General features: G+C 45.8%; 1 protein-coding gene across 11 annotated transcripts in view; it reads left to right on the top strand.

The window, feature by feature from the left end:
* KCNT1 (potassium sodium-activated channel subfamily T member 1) overlaps nucleotides 1–18,862 on the top strand; it is a 197,918-nt gene that overhangs the window by 75,300 nt on the left and 103,756 nt on the right. Inside the window, exon 1 of one of the 11 annotated variants that reach the window (XM_043530483.1) lies at nucleotides 1,506–1,569. The exons of the other annotated variants lie outside the window; for them this stretch is intronic. The gene's annotated coding sequence lies outside the window, so the exon portion shown is untranslated. Of the gene's footprint in view, nucleotides 1–1,505; nucleotides 1,570–18,862 lie in introns of those variants that run through there. 11 annotated transcript variants of the gene reach the window in all.

Genomic DNA, 18,862 nt, shown 5'->3' with positions numbered 1-18,862 from the left:
TTGTGGAGTTTGGCTATTGACTGTGGGAACCAAAATGGGGAACTTTAAACAGATTCAGCTGCAGCCATTCATTCCTGTATTGAGTGGAGTTAATGGTGCAGGGAGGACTTCAGAGAAGGGAACATGTGACAGGAAAGAACACTGAGAAGCCACAGGAAGAATCCGACCTAGTTCATGCTTTAAATACCTAACGGCATTGGGGCAGGCTTAAGGTGGCTGTGTTTGGTAGGCAGCTGCTGGCAGGCTGTAGGACATAAAAATACGTGCACTTGGATGTACCTTCCCATTTCATGTGCTGCTGATTTCCCTGGCATACCAGATACATGGATTTTTTTTTAATACAAAAAAGCAATTTTGCAACAGAATCCTATCCTGTGCATGCAGCTGGGAAAGAGGGGAATTTTTGGCCAGTTGCCCTGAGGCAATCTTAAGAGATCAAAAATGTGCATGCAGAATAGCTAGTGTTTAAGGCCTCTTCTGAAATACCCTCCCTTCTCTCTCCATGGAACACTGGAGAGAGCTCAGTTTATTAGCTTGAAAAGGACAAAGGGCTGAGCAGAAGTAGCTGTGAATTGAACCCGAGGACTCGGAGCCATTGTTTAAACCCCCTTTTCTAACAAAAGCTAAATTCTAAGTGAAAATTTGCTTGTTTTCTTTTTTCAAACAAAAATAACAAGTATATGGAGCTTTGCTTTGGCCACTTGCCACCGTGAGCAAAACAGCTAGATTCCTGGCTGGCATCTTCCCAGCACTCCACTGAGGAAAATAGCAACAGTCTAACCTCGACATCCCTTAAAGATCAAGCACTTCAGCGGAAGGGAGAACCATCCCAGAGTGTTTGGGAAGCGTAATTTCTAAACAGCCAGTGATGACTCCTCCCCCAGGGGGGCAGCCAGGCATTAACAAATGGCTTGTACTTCTGTGCAAGCTCCCAAATGCAATTAGACAGCGGAGAGGTTCACTGTGACTGCAAAGTCCATTAAAGCCCTTTTATATTAACAACCAAGCTGCTGAGTAGGTGTGTGTGTGTGTCTGGGTGTGTTTTCCACCTGCTGTCAAACACACTTCCATGTCATAGTCAGTATTAAAATTCCCTTTTTTGGGTAATAACCCCCAGAGCTATTCTTTTTTTTTATCATTTCTTGAGCAGAAGGTTTTCGCCGGCAAATGTGGTCTTGTAAGATTGAACTCTATTTGCAATATATTAAATGGACTCTTTGGCTTTTTTAATATCAGCCTAGGGCATTGGGTGCAGAAAAGAGAAACAGGATCACCAGCAACTGACAGGTAGAATCCTGCTCCCTCCCCTGCCCCTTACAGAGTCCCACAAAAGCTGGAGAGAGGTAACAGGTGTGTCACGCAGTTATGTCAGCTGCTGAGCTCCCTAGAGACGGGCACTCAGAGCAGCAAGCATCTTGTTATGTTACAGGGTTCACATCCAACTGTATCAAGACACTCTGGGAACGACACCTTGGGGACAGACCCATACAATAGCTGCTCTTTGGAACCCCCAGAGGACTGAAACTGAGTCAGGAGGTATTGCGTATCCCGGCTCTGACCCTGTGTTTGGTAAGAGTTCACCATACACATTTGCTTTGGCTTTCCTGAGTCCTGTTCACTGAGCTGCATCTGGCTGGTAGAATCACGTCTCTCTTCCCGTGTCTTTGGCATTTCACCTCCCTTCCCCCCATGCCCTCATCTTTTCGGCTTTGAGGCAATGGGAGACTGGTCTGAACCCACCCTCCTGAGCTTGGGGAATGGGGATGTTGGAATCACAGCCCTGAATGGGATTTTGGAGCTGGGTCTAGCACTGTGATGGATCAAGGCTGTTACAAAGATGGCTTTTTAATGTGCTTTTTTTAATATATCTGTCAGACAAGAACCCTGCAGCCCTTCCTCTGATGCAGGGACGGTCGCACAGGTTTGTTCCACCTCTAGATTAGATTTCATGCAATGCAATGTTCAGATACCTCTAGATTAGATTTCATGCAATGTTCATACACCTCTACATTAGATTTCATGCAATGTTCCACCTCTAGATTAGATTTTATGCAATGCAAGGCTGCTCAGAAACTGAAGTGAGCACAGAATGCTGTAGCCTGCTTCCTTCGTGAGGTCTCCATAGCAGGAATTTAAGTAGGTTCCCATAGTGTGTAACCTACAAAATTGATTTGGCCTTGGTTACTTGAGAAATCGCCTCTCCCCTTGGGCCAGATGGCCCCAGCTGAGATCAGCAGCGATGCTCGAGCTGCTGGCGAAGTTTTGTCTGTCAGAGTTCTGTTTTGGAACTTGCTTCCCCCCTTGGTTCTCCAGAGTTCAGATCTGTTAACCTGTGAGCACTCTACAAAGGCCATCTTTTTCTCCAGGCTGTGGGGGAGGGCATGGGCTGAGCATTGGAAGAGTTGAAATTTATGACTGGTGGATATTTCTGTGTGCAGGTCAGGTGAGCCACACTTTATGTTTTATTGTATGGTGTGACTGTTGTGCTGAACATATCAGCCTTATGTTACGGTTGCCCGGAACAAAGAACGGTATCTATGGAGCTTTTTAGACCTATATAAGCAAACAATGGGTTGATCCCAAAGCCCAGATCCAAACAGCTCTGAATTTAGGGGGCATGAGTGGTGTATATGGGTGCATGTTTGCCCTCCAGTTCCTGATCCAGAACTGAATTTAGCAGCTCAACTCCATCTCATTTGAAAATATTTTTAATTTACCATTGTAAAATTAAGCTCTTGTATAGGAGTTAATTCCTAATGGTGTCAGACTTTCATGCACCTCCTCTCTGTCAGGTTCTGTCACTGACTCTTCCCTTGTGAAAGTTTCTAATCCTTCCAGATGCAATGCCAGGAGTGAGGACATGGTTGTGTAGCTAAACCCCTGCAGGGGGAATCGGAAAATCTGGGTTCTTTTCCTGGCTCTGAAATGGACTCACTGAGTGAACTTGGACCAAGCCACTATTCCTCTCTGCAGCTCAGTTTCCACCTCTGAAAAGTATTTCTCCACCTTACAGGGATATTGGCAAAGGGAGCTTGGAGAGGAAGGACAGCCCAGTGGTTATGGTGGTGGTCTGGGATTTGGGATTCCCAAATTCAGTTTCCAGTTCTACCACAGACTTCCTGCATGACCGTGGGCATGTTATTTAGTGTCTCTGTGCCTCAGTTTCCCATCTGTAAAATGCCTCACAATGTTGTGAAGATGAATAGTCAGGCAATCGGACACCTCAGGATTGGGGGCCATAGAGTGCTGCAGAAGTTTATAAGCATTTTGCATCTGCTGCTGCAAAGGATTAAGAGCTGTTCTAGTGTTCATATGCATTCTTCTGTCTTCAGGCTGCATGTTAATGATGGACTTACAGACCATTTTTTCCACAGTGGGAGAGACGGCTTTTATAAAATTCTGCTTGATCCAGTTCCACTGGGAAAATTGAAGAGAATGAAAACTTTCTTAATCACCCTTAACGAATTTGCTGGTGCATGCTTGCCACCTAGAATCTAAACCATGTGCTGTCAGACCTATATGGCAGAGGCAGTTAAAAGATGGGTATGACGTCAGCAGACAGTGATAACACTTGTAGCCAATCAGAATGCATCTATGAACAGTTAGTGCTACAAGCCAGGCATACGGGAGAAAAGGGGCGGCCAAGTTCCAGGCTTTGTCAAACTCTGAGGAGTTGACATTTCACAGGTTCTCTGCAACTTGGTCATTCCGGACAGAGTAACCCAGGTGTCCGGGTTATGATCAGTGTAGGTTTAGTTCAGATGCTTGTTTAATTACTCCCCACATGTCTCACCCGAGTCGTTCTGGGCAGGAGCTGTACTGGAGACCATAGGAAGGCCAGACTTTGGGCCCAGAATAACAGTGTCTGCTGTGTTGAAGGTAGGCCTGTCACACAAATGAAGACGATGCTTGGTGTCTAAAGTCTGGTTACAATATCTGTGTATACACTGGGTAGGTGGTAATGAACAGCAGATGGTCTAAGTTTCTGGCTGTAAGCAGAGAGAGATGACAGCCATAGTAATTCACACTAAAAGCAGTTAGTAAATAAGATGAAGGATTTCATCACCTGCCGTTGACAAGCATATACAATACAATGGTTTATGGTATCTATGAAACGATTCTTGGTTATGAGTCTGGCTTTCACCTAACATCCATCTCATTGCTGTCTAGTTGTTAATGGGCACATTTCCATATAGCATAGCCTGTGCATCCTCTCATTATGTACTTCATTGCATGAGAACAATATGGGATATTCAAATATATGTGGCCAAACCTTGGTTCTGAACTTTCTTTCCTGAGGATTTGGATCTAGGCTCAGTGATTTATCTATGTTAGTACTTATATGGCCCCTAATACTATAGGGTCTGTGTACCTCACAATATTAAATCCATTTATCCTGCTTTAGTGTGAGGTAGGGAAGTTCCGCTATCCCCATTTTACAGAGGGGGAACTGAGGCAGAGGCTAAGGGACTTGCTCAAGGTCACACAAGACATCTGTGGCAGAGCAGGGACTTGAACTCAAACCCTAAGCTAGTGCCCTGACTACTGGACAGTGGATTCCTTTCTGGGATCAGTCTCCCCCTCCTCTTGGTATAACTATGATAAAGGCAATGTGTCAATTAAAAACCCCGCAAGGTAAGCACAATAATAGTGCCATTTTCTATACTGGGGCTTTTGTCTGGTAAACAGAATCTGGTAATGAATTGAAGTATTGAAGACAACACTGGCAAGTTCGTATAACCCCTGGAGAACCAGACATTTCTGCGAAGTAATTCAAAACCATTCCTAGAGCATTGGGCAGCATAATTTTTTGCTTAGCTATCTTGCACAATGCTGTTTGTAAAAATGAATTAACATGAAATATTTTGAGTAGTAATTTACATTTATGACTGAATCCCAAGGAAAAGGGCAAATTTCTGACCGCTTCTTAAATATCTAAATGTCAGCGTTTTGTGGCAGTAATATGGCCTTGTCTTGCCCCCAGTACTTTGTATTGATGTGTTTTGGTGCTGGTGCTAAGATTGTTGTCTGACACTTCTCAAAATGATCAGAGAATTCTCATTTTGTTCCATTAATTGTCAGCATACTTGACTGATGTATTGTAAACCTAGCTTGTTACACTTCCTGGTGGTGTACAGTTCCACTAGACCGGAGAGGCATGTGACTGTCCAAAATGATAGCTGTGTATCTGAGGCTATGCATTTCTGGCCAGGGAGTGGTGCACCAAAATGGGGTCTCTTGCACAGAGACGTGTGAATCAGAATGCCCTTTGAAGAGTACATATCTCAAACAAAGCCTCATTTCATGGCAGCTGTAACCTTTCACTGTAAAGCCCCTTCCATAGGGCCAAATCCTCTGGCCAGCCCACACCCCGTGGATCTGGGTGGGCTGGGTACTAAGGAAGTCTCCAATGAACATCTTTGTGGGGAATCTGAGAGACAATAGAATTATGCCCCCAAAGGACTGTTTTCTACATCCCCTCCTTGTAGGCGTTTCCCTCATCCTCCTCTTTCCTTTCTTTTATGTCGTCTTCTGTCCCACGTGGTGAGGTCCATGGTCCATCTAATGCTTTAAGGAAATGGGTTTTTCAGCTGTAGGCAGTCTGCAGTCTGATGAAAGCAACACCATTTCATGTGCTGTTCCCCCCGCTCCCCTCCCCCACACACATTGGAGCAGAATTCCCACAACCTTTGTATGCCTAGAAGGACTGGGAGTTTTACGACCTCCTGAATGGCATGGTTCTGAAACTAACACTGGTGTTCTCTTATCTTTGAAAGTACCAGGGATACCATGGTGTAAATTTCTTCTTTGAAATGAAGGCAGTAAATTGGAGAGTAGTTGTTCTGCAGGAGAAGTGCTTTTTTAGGGCAACGAATTTACCAAAGTGTGTCTTGGAGCATCTCTAGGAGCGTGGAGAACCTCCAGAGTAGTAAGAAAATGTATTGCGGGAGGGAACAGCCTTCTTGAACAAGAGCAAATGTTGTCTGCTTGCAAAAAGATACTACAGATGTTCCAATTCCCCCCCTTCTTAAATGGAAAGAAAGCCAAACCCTCCAAAGTTAGCCCACTGAAATGTATCCAATGGGCAGGATGTTGGAGCAGAAACCTTGAGGACACTGACTCATCATAGTAGAAGTGCTTCTTCTTTATAGATTCATCCCTGGGATTGAATACTTGACTCTTAGGAGTGGTTCTTTCAGATTACTGCTCTCTGAGCCTCTCCGCATTTATTGGGAATTAATTTGTTTGTTTTATGATTGCTACGTTGCATTTCTGTAACATCTGCCATCTGAGGATCTCAAAGCACTTGAAAAACACTGAGGAATTTAGCCTGCAAATGTCCCTATGAGGTAGGCAACTGAGGTACAGAGAGATTCATGTGACTTGCCTGAGGTCACATGTAATTTCTGGCCAGAACCAGGAATATAGTCCAAGTCTCCAGAGTCACAGTTCAGTGATTGCCTGCCCTGAAATGAAGGAGTGTCTACCTTTAGCCTTTTTAAACAGAAATGTCCCCGTGTTGCTACTACTGATGTTGCAATAGAGGGAGCATAAGTACTCAAGGGCTAGCCGTGTTTTGACCATCATGTCAACTAGCCCTGTTCAGAGCAGACATGGAAGTTAGGACACTGCTGCTGCTCCCATCTTGACTATCCCCACAAACCTGGGTGTGGAGGCACCCACAAAGCTGGGCTCTGTGATGCATGGAATTTCTTTTCTCCCTGCTGCCTCGATTCTGCCCCAGAACTGTGGAATCAAATTTGTTCTGCTAAGGCAGGGCTCTCCCTGCTTTCGGGGCCTCAGAGCCTGGGCTCCAGCTCAAGCCTGCAGTTTTATAGCCCTGTGAGCCTGAGCTGGCTGAGCTGAGCCAGCCAAGACCATGAGTCTTTTATCGCCGTGTAGACATGCGCATAGCCACAGAATAGGGGGGCAGAATTACCCCAGTGCACTAGTGATGGTACAAGGCTCCCAGACACTGAGACACTGCTGTGCAGCGTGAGCAGAGGTACAATTACTTTTCCTCATCCATAAGTGAGGTTTTATTGTTCCCTTTTGTTCTAATAATCACCTAGTTGTTGTCTTTCAGCTTATAGTAAATCCCAGGCTGCCAGGGCTGCCATTCAGAATGCCGCGGACAGCATTCTCTCTTTGCAACCTCACTTGGAGTTCGCCGCCCTTGTGGCTTCATCTACTAAATGGTTCTCATGTCAGCCAGTAGATCCAAATTAATCTTTTAATGTTTGTCAGCAATGGCTTCAGAAGCGACAATGCCTTCCTCTTACTCTAGGCAGCAGTTAGCTGTCAAGCCTTGGGGCCCTTTCAAGTAGCTTTTTCCTCTGTTGTGTCCTGAAAGGCAGGTTTTGATCTCATGCATTCCAGCCAGATGCAGAGACCTGGGCTTGGCTGCCAGGGTGGCATGGGACCAGCGGATTGGCGCTTCTATTTTTCTTTCCTTATAGTGCTGTAAGGCTGCAGTTATGGAAGGGTGGAGGTGGGTTGCACAGACACCCAGTAAATTCAAACTGCATTCATGTTCTCCCATGACATCTTGGCAACCCTGAGTCTGCGTGTTTAGGAGCTGGTGATTCTATCCAGCAATGCTAATTGATTTTGAAGCACGGGATAGAAGAATGCCCAGTGTTACCTCCCGCAGATCTCCAAAGGTGGGCGGTGTCTGATGTAGAATTAGCAATTATTCTATACTCTAACAAGAGACAAGGTGGGTGAGGGAATATCTTTTATTGGACCAACTTTGGTTGGTGGGGGAGACAAGCTTTTGAGTTTCACAGAGCTCAGGTCTAATAAAAGAGATTCCCTCACCCACCTTATCTCTCTAATAATCTGGGACCAACACAGCTACAACAAGGCTGCAAACCGTACTCTAATAATGGCCACAATGCGGAACATGGCAGCTGTGGCAATAGCAAGTAGCTGGATAAGGTTCCCTTGCCCACGCTGGATAATGCTGGCCCTCCAAATCTTTGAGAGAGCTGATGAATTCAAGCCAAAGGAAAAATCCCCTTTGTTTTCACAATCGTTTTCTCTCTGGTGATTCTAAGACAGAACTTAATTTGCTTCATGGCTGGATTTTATTTTTATTTTTGTAGCTTGTGAGACTTGCTATTTAGAATTCCACCCTTGAACTCTACTGCTCAGGGCATTTATCTGGAGGGCTCATCTGGGCATGGTCTGAATGTGGCTAATGGTAGTTGTAGGATCCTATAAACTAGAGAGGGAAAAGACCTCCCGGATCATCTTGCTGAGTGGCTTGAGCTAGTCTCTTGTATCCTCAGTTTCCACACAAGAATTATTCTGCTACACCTACCTTTGCAGAGCTGCTGTGAGAATCAGTTGTGATTCGTTTCTGGGACAGCTGCAAGGGAGGAAAAGAGCCTTCCCTGTAGCCCCAAACTGGAAAACTTCAGCTGAAAAATGAAAAAAAAAAATTGAGGGAAGGAGACACTTTTACATCCACATTTTTATTTAGCTGAAAACTTAATTTTCAGATAGTGGGAGAAGTTTTGATGGGAAATTTTCAACCAACCCTAATATTTTCCAGTATTTTTTCCAGTTTAATGTTGACCTATTTTTTTAAGATGGAGAGGAGGGTCTTGCTTCCGTATTTTTAAATCTACCTGTGGTCTCAGAATCTGCCCCGAGAAAAGTGGCTAAAGCAATCCCAGAGAGAGTTACTTTTCTGTCCATTACACTCAAGTTCCTGTTCAGTTCTTGTGCCATTTTGTGAACAAGATGTTCTTTCGCTTCGTGGGCCTGTGCCCATTGGCATTCTGTGAGGCTCACAGAAATGGGCACCTGGCCATACAAGAAGCTGGAAATAAAATTAACAAACTGTAATGGGTAATTTCTGCCTCTGCCTTCCCCCGCACACACCTCGGTGGCACGTGAGAGGACTCCACAATTCAGCATTCACTCCCTCAGGTTATTTAAGTGTCAGTTTTTCCTTGCAGTTTGTATAATAATTTCACTCCTGTTAGATTTTTTTCAACTTGTTTAATTTGCATCCATCTCCGTTTGTTTGGAATTTGGACAGTGCTGGTCAGTGGCTTGAGTTAGGCTTTGATAATGCTGAGAGAAGGGGAGTCGTTAAATCAAGATTTGTATTGGAAATAAAGCTGCATAGCGGCTAGGTGAAGGTGCATATGTGTCAAATCTAATAGAGAAATCTTGGCAATTGTCATAGCTTATCCTGACAGTCTGATGGATCTGCCTCAGGGCTGGGCAGATGGGTTCTCAATTTTTTTCGATTGTGTTTGGTTTATTATGAGCATTTTTCTCCTTCCTCAGGAAGCTCGGGCTGATATAATCCTCTGATTTTATAGTCTTCTCATTGCATATTAATCACCCAGGAATATATTTGGAGAAAACCAGATCATCTGCTGTTTTGTCCCCATAAATGTGTCCCTGTGGCATTTTAAAATGTCAGTGGAAAAACGAACACAAACGGAGGGCCTGGAAGAGACCCTCACTGCCAATGTGTATAATCTAATTTGCAATGAGGATGGCTGAGCTTGTTGGATCATTTCATACATGTGTATTTGTCTCTGTTTACAGCTGGGGAAATTCCATGTGGCTTCTCATTAACAAATTATGGTTCTCCTTTGAGTGCTCTACTAGTTTACTGAAACCCTACACTTAGGTTTATTATCTCTGTGAGTAGTGCTAAAAAGGCCAATTTTTGATATGAATTAAAGTACTTTTTCTTAGAGCATCACAACAGCAAAGCTAGTGTTTCAGCTGCGTGGGGCAGGAAAATGGTCACGTCAATGTGAATGTATTTGCCAAAGATGCTGAATTCACAGGCTCAAGGACTGATGACACACGTGTAAAAACAGCTCAGGCTTTGTTCATGTGTCTCCACTGATGTGCCTCAACCCTGTGGCACAGGAATTACCTCTAGAAACAACAGGGGAATCCGGGTTCCTGTCCTCTCATTCGGAGACTGCCCACAAAAATGCCAATTGAGAGATGAACACCTAGCCTTTTGGAATCAGACAGGACTTGTTATGTCGGCCAAGAGCCAGTCATCTCCATGATGACTTCCAGCCATTATTTACTATCCTCCAACTCACTAAAGAAAATTAAAAAATTATCTTTAGTTGAGTATGGGGCAATTGGATGCTCTGTCTTTTTTTGGTTTGTTTTTCTTGTACACTGAAATCCATCAGAGGAAAACTATTAAAATCTCAGTAATGGATCAATACTGCTCTCCTTGGTGAAAAATGATTCACCTCTTAATAGCTTACTTTAGTTACCGAGGCTAATCGAGTGACCATTCCACAGCTGTTTTAAAGCATCTACAATGACAAACTTCATCGCTGCAGTTCTCCATCAATGCCAGCAATAGTGGAGACAGAATTTAAGCATTTACACAGTGGTAACAATGCTTGAGCCCTGCCTATTCTCCAGCTTCCACCGTTGTTACCGATCACCAATGCAGAATTATAGCTACAATGTTTGGTAGTGTAGGTGAGGCCTTGGAGTTAGGAGATCTGCACCACAGGAAGCCAGAAGTTCTGGGACTGATAAAGGAAGCTTTGTTTGTCTGGGAAAAAATCATTGCAACTTCTGTGCAAAGAGGGTCCTTTGGAAGTGGATCAGGGTGTCTCTGTAACATCACAAAGAATAATTGACCCAGTGTGTTTGCTTACTACAAGAAGGGAGTTTGGGGAGATTAATCCACAAACAGAAGCCAGCAGAAAGTTTATACATCATATAAAGACTAAAACCTTCCCGCAATAAACTAAGCAGTTCTGAGGAGAAGAGAAATTAGGGCCTGATCCCAAGAAGTGCCATTCCCCTCAGCTTCCATTGACTTCAGCGTTCGGTACCTCTCAGGATCAGGCCCAGAGTTTTGAGCTAGATGAGCTTGATGATTGGTCTGCCTGGGGAATCCTGCTCCGTAAAAGCTGCTCAGTCTGACTGGCTTCCTGACCGGCATAATTCCAACACTGTGTCCCTAAATGCCCTTTACTCAAGGACCCTAGTTTTTTTTTTTTTTTTTTCTTTGCCAGGTCTTGCGGCCTGGAGTTGCCTGTTTAATTAATTTGTGTATATTTTAGTTTGACAGATCTTTGCCTACCGTGATGTATCTTTGGAAATGTGTGCTGCGGGAGAAGTTTTGATTAGCATGGGCTGGTGTGTGAGTGGAACTGAATGATGAGTGACTTTGTCAATGCAGCAAATACTAAATTGGTGGCAGGGCCTAATGTACAGCGTCAGGCACTGCAGAACTTCACCGTTCAAATGGTGTGTTTAAGCCCTACTGATTTTGGGTGGCTACTGCGATGGGCTACAAATGATTTATGGAACGAGACATTAGTGGGCTGTACTGGTGTCTCAGTGCAGTCAGGGCACCATGAAGGATTGGTAGGCCTGGGGGGATCACGTTTTAATTCTTGGCTAGCATTTACTGCTGCGGCCGCAGTTTTTCAGGAGGCGTTTGCTGGGCAGCTACCTGTTGAGCTCCAACCTGACAGTGGCCTGGAAAGCATTTGAGAAGTATTGTGCCACTCTGTGGGATTTTGATACCCCGTTTCAGAAGGGACAGAGCCTCTTGTAATACAGCCATCCGCAGTGCCCCTCTGGCTTCCCCTTGATGTTTTGGAATGTGCTTTATTGAAGTAGGAGCATCACCTGGAAATGGGCTGAAGTGATGACCCTCCACTGCAGGATAGTGCTCCCTTTTCTACCTCCAGCTCCAAATCATGCATCATTGCAATGAAGTGTTTTCAACAGCTTTTGATTAAATGAAATCAGCCACTTAAATGCTAGAAGCATTGCCAGAGACCTACATACAGCAAGTGCCTGTGTTAGGTATTTGTACAGCACCGAGGACAGTGGGATTCTGGTCCATGACTGGGGCTTTTAGGTGCTACCTCAACACAACTAATAAAAGACAAGCATAATATTAACTGCAGTGACACTAGCCCCGGCAGAAAAGCACTAACACGCCTGCTTGATGCCCCCAAATTTCCCAAAACCAAGAACCAAACTAGCTTCGGAGAGAATTCCTCTCCACTCGCTTCCTGCTAACAGCACAAGCGGGCCTGAGAACTGGCTACATTTAATATTAAAATACAAAACAGTTGTAAAAAGTTTGCAAGGAGGGAGGGGGAGAATGAGTGCTATGAAGAGAAGTGATATGGAGGGGTCAATATTTACCATTGAGTTACCTCTCTAATCTCCCCCCGTTTCTCAGTTCTAGTCACGGATTGAGCTGCTGTCCTGCTGTGAACCACAGAGCTGGGCACTTGCATTACTTTTCAATGTAAAGAAATTGATGGCTGCTGCTGGCGATTCTGGGAATAGGGAAATAAGAGACTGACAGACCATTGCCCTTGATGGCAGAGGGGTTCAAATCCATAGGCAAACCATAGGCCTGAGATTCTAGAGGCCACAGCCTGTTGTTACACTCTCATAGGCCATTGCTGCTTTTTAAAGCCCATGTTCAGCAAAGCATTTAAGTGGGTGCTTAGCTTCAAGCATGTACTTGATTTCCGCTAAAAGTCAATGCGGCTTATGCACGTACTTAAAGTTAGGCCCGGGCGTAGGTGCTTTTGTTATTCCAAGCAAAGCACAGATGGCATTAATAGCAGTGCTCTGAACAGAACCATTGACACTGGAAACGCTGAAGACCACACTTAACAAAAGCAGCTAAAATGTCAGCGCAGCAAGCGTTTGCAGTTGTCTCCCTGTTTGTTTTCATTTCAGTGTCCATTCTCATTCCAGCATCTGCCTTTCAGTGGTCCCAGCTTTCAGTAGTGCAAACGGCTTCCCTTTTAGGTTCCCCGTGATGTGAGGGTTAGACCATTACTCTGGTAACATACCCAGGGAAGGGCGGAAGAGAGAAGATTTAATTCTACTCTGGCTGTATAGACCTTGCCTCTGGGCACACAGGAATAGGTGGCATTATGCCACCCACTTCCTCCCTGCCCAGAGCAGATGAATGGGGAGAGAATTGTCTCCACCCAGCTTGTCTGCCAGAGTAGCTGAGCCAACGTGGAGAGAATGGTGATTTCTGCTGGTATCCGCCTCTAGAGCAGGGAGGAAACAAGGCAGGAGTTGTGACTTACATGGGTGTCTGAGGCTACTCCTGGGGTGATGCAGCTCACGCACCAAGCCTTGTTCAGGGCTGTGCCTAAACTCACGCTCTAACCCTGAGTGTGCCACACCAGGGTACAGCATTTCGGGCAGACTTTTTTTCTCCTGCAGAAATATTGGGGGCCTCTGAGTGTCTTGAGGGAAGCAGAAGTGGGCTGGTTTATCAAACTGTAGGCAAGTGGAGTCTGGATCAGGAACCCCAGAGCTCAGTGTCCATTGACTTCCTGCATCCAGTCCCTGAAAGAACCAGCATTGTGCCTAAAGTGCCTGGAAAATCTCATGCCATTCAAAAAGTTCCTCGAGCATTGCTGGTTCAATACATTGGAACTGAGCTGGGGATACGGCAGCAGTCTGGTGGAAAGATTAATCCCCTGGCTGCCCAGCAGCCAAAAAGCAAGACCAGAAGATCCATTCTAGACGAAACACCCATTCAGCAGCCCTGGGCTCTGCTACTCAAAGTCTTACACCATCTGTGACTCATGGGCTGTTAAAGCCTCTGCGTCCCTCATCACCCAACAGCCTGATCCTTGAGGATGTTAAGTCAAGTGCACCCTCCTGTCGCATCAGGAATATCTGCCTTCAGAACAATTGTTACAGCCGCATCTGTTGCCTTGTCGGTGATTATTACCCACATGATCAAAATCACCGCTATTCATACAAGCAATTGTGGCTCTCCTGCCACCAGAATTAAAAATGGTCCCCATGGCTGGCAAGCATGGAGAGTCATGAAGGCTAAATTAAACCACAAGGGGGCACTTCTAGAACCCTTAGATTCCATTTAGCCAAAGAAGCTCTTATCTTTCCCTTTGACTCACTCTTTTCTTTTTTTTTAATGCAACTTTCTGTTTTTTTGTTATTTAACCTAAACTGTGCTAGAGGGAATGGCTCCTAAAGCACAATTCAATGACACTAAACCTCTCCCAAATGGCATTGTTATGTCTTCTCTTTGTTATATTTCTTGATGGATCTGTCGTGTTTTTGGTACGGCAGCTATTCAGTAGGGGGAATGGAATAAAGCACGTTTTCCAATATTGATTGTCACACGGAGAATGATGAAAGGGGAACCAGCAGAGAACAGTGCACAGTCCTTGCTTTTGCACAGACAAGATGTCTAAAAAATATCAACTAACCTTACCCCCTCCCCACCCCGCCACCGTCTTATGGATTTTTTTTCTTCCTTCAGGAAAAAACAATTGTCTATTTCTTTTCCTCTCTAAACTGATGAGAGTGTAATTCTGCAAAGAGAATTAATTTTTCCCCTATAGCCTGAGTCACTGTATTTCAGACACCCAGGCTGTGGTGTTGGGCTTGCAGCAGTTTAGAGTACTAAAGGAGGGATGAAGTATCAGTGAGTAGCCATGTTAGTCCACAAAAACAACGAGGAGTCTGGTGGCACCTTAAACACTAACAGATTTATTTGGGCATAAGCTTTCATGGGTGTCACCTCTCTGAGCCATGGAGGACGATATGGGGGAACTTTGTGCTGTCAATTTCTCATGGATGTGAGCTCAATCCAAAGCCTCCTGGAGTCAATGGGCACCATCCCATTGACTTCAGCGGGCTTTGGATCAGTCACAAAGTGACTCTTCTGGAGATGGAAGCGGAGTACCTTCTTGAAAGCACCAAATTCTTAGCAAAAAGTCCATTTTTCTATAGGCTGTATGTTCCGGGGACACTCCAGTCGCGTGGGACACTGGAGCATCCCTTTCATCAGAAACTCTGAGCACTGTCTGAACAACAAACCCTGATGTCTTTTGCATTTCCTCCTCCCCAAACCACCTCAGTATCTTCTTCTGTGATGCCCCTTATGCCCAGAACGCCTTCTCCCATCCTGCTCACCAGGCCACCCACCTCTTCTCATTCAGATCCCATCTAAAAACTCACTCCTGCTGGTCTCCTATCAGAAGTGAGTTAATTAACATACACGTGTGCATGTTATACAGTAACCGAGCCATCTAGAGGTACCCATAACCGAACTGAGTAACTGTCTAATGTTAGCACTTACAACCCTAGTTCTTTCCCCACAGCCCTTCACTCTCATTTGTTGTATCAAATGTAATATTATAGTGTAAGCTCTTCATAGCAGGGACCTTATGTTGTCTAAAGCATCTAGCATGCTTCTGGGTGCTGCAATGATCACAACTTGCCGTGAAAGAATGTCAACAGGAGAACGGGCTTGCAAAGCTAATGGTGCACTGTGGTGATCAGAAAGTAAAATGGTGCAAATTGACAGGATGTAAAATATAGACAGGAGAAGAAAAATGACACTGTTTTCTGCCTTTAATCGCTCTTATTTTCTCCTAAGGGAGAAGGAAAGAAAAAATCCATGAGAGCATGGCTGACTGGCTGCTATTTCCCAGACATCTAAAGCATACAGAACCAGGTGATCTGTATAGAATTCTCTTTAGTCCTAGTAAGATCACCTCATGGAAAAAAAATCCTTTTTCCCTAGTAACTGATGTAACCTTACAACATATGACAGAGCAGCTGGGAAACAGAATCAGAGTTAGAGCTGGATAAACTTCATCTCTTCTGGTACATGTTGTAATACATGAATCCAAATCTCTGGGGGCTTTATTTTAAAACAGCATCTATAGGCAAGTGATAATGACATTAAAAAAATTCCTTAAGACAGATTCGTGGTTTGTATAGAGATTTTATTGCACCTAGATCTGGAAACATCCCCTTGTGGCTTAATTTAACCTTAATAAGGCAGTGACCATGTTAAAAAGGCCACCTGAGGAGTCCGACAGCGGCCGTCAGAGATGCTGGTATTACTGAGCCATATCCTGGACACAAGCAAGTAGGGGGTATAGGTCTGGCTCTGAACGTATTACTCCGAGATTAGGGTGTGTATTGTAACTCCATCTCATTGCTGTGTGTTACCTTTGAAATACCCAGTGCTTTGTGTGTACTGTGCCGGAACGAAGTATCAGTACAATTAGGTATGCATAAAGAAGATGACTTGACATGCCTCTCAAATTCCTTTTCATGCTGTGCTCGTATGGGACACATGAATTATTTTGTATCCTCATTTAGGGTTACTAATGAGTGTTGACACCAGCTCCGGGTTTTATTCTCTCTCTTGTAAGTGACTATAACTCCTAATAATTATGCGCAGCAATTTAGCTCAGCTTATAGCATTCTCATTGTTGGGTTTGAAGGCCCTGGGTTCAAGTGCTCTGCAAGGAACTGAGCTCATTCCCCTGCCACCTGCTGGGATGCTTCACAGCCTTCTAAGGAGGTATTAAAAATGAGTCCTTTCTACCTACCTCTGGTTACCATCTAGGAGGAGTTAACCCAGATTCCTGCTGAGCCCATTCTCCCTGAATCATGAAGATTCTTATGTCCAAAAGTAAGGGAGAGCCACGGTGTGGAGACACAGGCTTGGTTCCTAGTCCACAGGGAGTCTGGGATGCCACTGTAGCAAGGGTCAGTCCTGCAGCCTACTGGTCTGTGTTCTGAACTGAGGCTGTAGCCATTCAGGCAGACAAGGCAGTGAGCTGTCACTAAGGTTTTATAGATCTTGGTCATCCGAACATCCCACCGCCTTAGGCATTGGTTAGGTGTGCTCCCAAGACTCTAGTGTAGGAGTGGGCAAACTTTTTGGGCCAAGGGCCACAACTGGGTGGGAAAATTGTATGCTGGGCCAGGGCAGGGGGTTGGGGTGTGCGAGGGAGTGCGGGGTGTGGGAGGCGGTGCGGTGTGCAGGAATGGGCTCAAGGCAAGGGATTGGGGCAAAGGAGGGGTGTGGAGTGTATGAGGGGGCTCAGGGAAGGGGACTGGGGTGCAGACTGTGGGAGGGAGCTCAGGGCAGGGGGTTGGGGTGCAGGGCGCAGTGTGGGCTCAGGGCAGAGAGTTGGGGTGCAGGAGAGGTGCGAGGTGCAGGTAGGGGGCTCAGGGCAGGGATTTGGGGTGCAGGAGGGATTCGGGGTGCAGGCTCCGGTCCGGCACTGCTTACTTAAAGTGGCTTCAGGATGGCAGTGGCGCGCACCAGGGCCAGGGCAGGCTCCCTGCCTGCCTGCCTGCCTTGGCCCCACGCTGGGCCACTCTGGGAAGCAGCTGGCACCACGACGCTGTGCGGCCCCTGGGGGAAGGGGTGGGGGCCACAGGGCTTGGCACACTGCCCTTGCCACACCTCCAGGTACCTCCCCCGAAGCTCCCGTTGGCCACGGTTCTCTGTTCCTGGGAGGCGGTGCCTTGAGGCAAGGGAAACGCATGGAGCCCTTTCCCCTGCCCCCTGGGGCCCCAGGGACAGGGTGCCAGCCGCTTCTGAGAGGGGCGTGGGCCCTACGGCACCCGGGGGCAATCCTGTGGGCCGGATCCAAAGCCCTGAGCGGCTGGATCCGGCCCGCGGGCTGTAGTTTGCCCACCCCTGCGCTAGTGAGTTGCAGTCACATTGGGCTCAGTGGGACATTAGCTGTTTGTGCATAAGATAAAAGGACTCTGGTATTAGATGATGGTAAACAGTGACCATATGTTGTTGGAGGGAAATGATATAGAAGGTTTCCAGAAGTGGAGCAGAGCCCATAAATGGTATATAATCTTGGATGGAATTGTAATCAGTGTCCTGTATTTCTTGGGTGAAGTGGCAAGGTTCAGTTGGCAGGAATGGAAGAATGCAAAGATCAGTGAATGGAATATGCAAGTATCTTTTATTCGGCATGCTCCTTGCATGTTCTTTGCATGTGTGACTCTCTTTTGCCTTTAAGAGCAGGTTCCTTGGCCTGCTGCACTAAGCCCAATGGGCTGTCTGTTCTTTTGCTGGTGAAGAACACACACAATGCTATCTGTAAAATAGTTTTAGTCCTTGTAAGACCTCATTTGAATCTGTCTAACAGAGAAGTGCCAACTTGGGCCCCAGGCAGGAGAAATGCTGCCCCTTTCTGGCTAACGCACTTAAATTATAAACAGTTCACATCGGTGGAGTTTTGCAAGGTACTCATCTTACTAAGAGGCTAGAGGCCAAAGCACAAACAGCTAATTCAGCCTTCAGTGAGAGTCAAGGTGGGTGAGGTAATATCTTTTATTGGACCAACTTCTGTTGGTGAGAGAGACAAGCTTTTGTCCAGCACTATGGATATGTGGTCACATCAGAGACAATCTCCAGATAAAATCGTCTGTTTTGTGTAATTTTTGCTTGCTTAAGCCTAGGGGAAAAAACTTGGAACCATGCGTTGCCAGAAGAAAGAGGAGGTGGTGGGGCCGGGAGGTAATTTCTATCCAAACCAGCTGTGAGCTAGCGCTGTGTATCATAAGGGATGCATGAATCAATAGATGGATCGTTCAACCAACAGGGGCATCTGCTGCCTCACAGAGGGCTTGTCTCTGTATACAGCACTGCACTGCTTAGTGAAGAGGCTAGCTGTGCTGACGGGACAGCTTCTCCTGTCCGTGTAGTTAATCCACCTCCCCAGGGGCTGGTAGCTATGTCAGCGAGAGAAGGCCTCCCGTCAACATAGCGCCCTCTCCGCTGGGGGTTAGGTTGGTATACCTACAGTTCTCATGGGTCTGGATTTTCCACACCCCGGAGCGGTGTAGTTATACCAACATACGTTGGTAGTGAAGCCCAAGCCAGAGGCTCAGTGGCCTCTGGTAATACACAAACACAGACGTGCTTACTCCTTTATCCACAAACAATCCTTGTGTATTCTGAGTATTGATCCATGTGTGGTTTGTGCATTTGGCATGAGGACTTGCAATCATCTGAAGGGCGCTGGCCCATTTTGAGTACAGGCTA

Source organism: Chelonia mydas, chromosome 16 (assembly GCF_015237465.2).
Source record: "Chelonia mydas isolate rCheMyd1 chromosome 16, rCheMyd1.pri.v2, whole genome shotgun sequence".
NCBI lineage: Eukaryota > Metazoa > Chordata > Testudines > Cheloniidae > Chelonia > Chelonia mydas.
The sequence above is the reverse complement of the archived record's forward strand: the minus strand, read 5'-3'. Positions and strand labels throughout refer to the sequence as shown.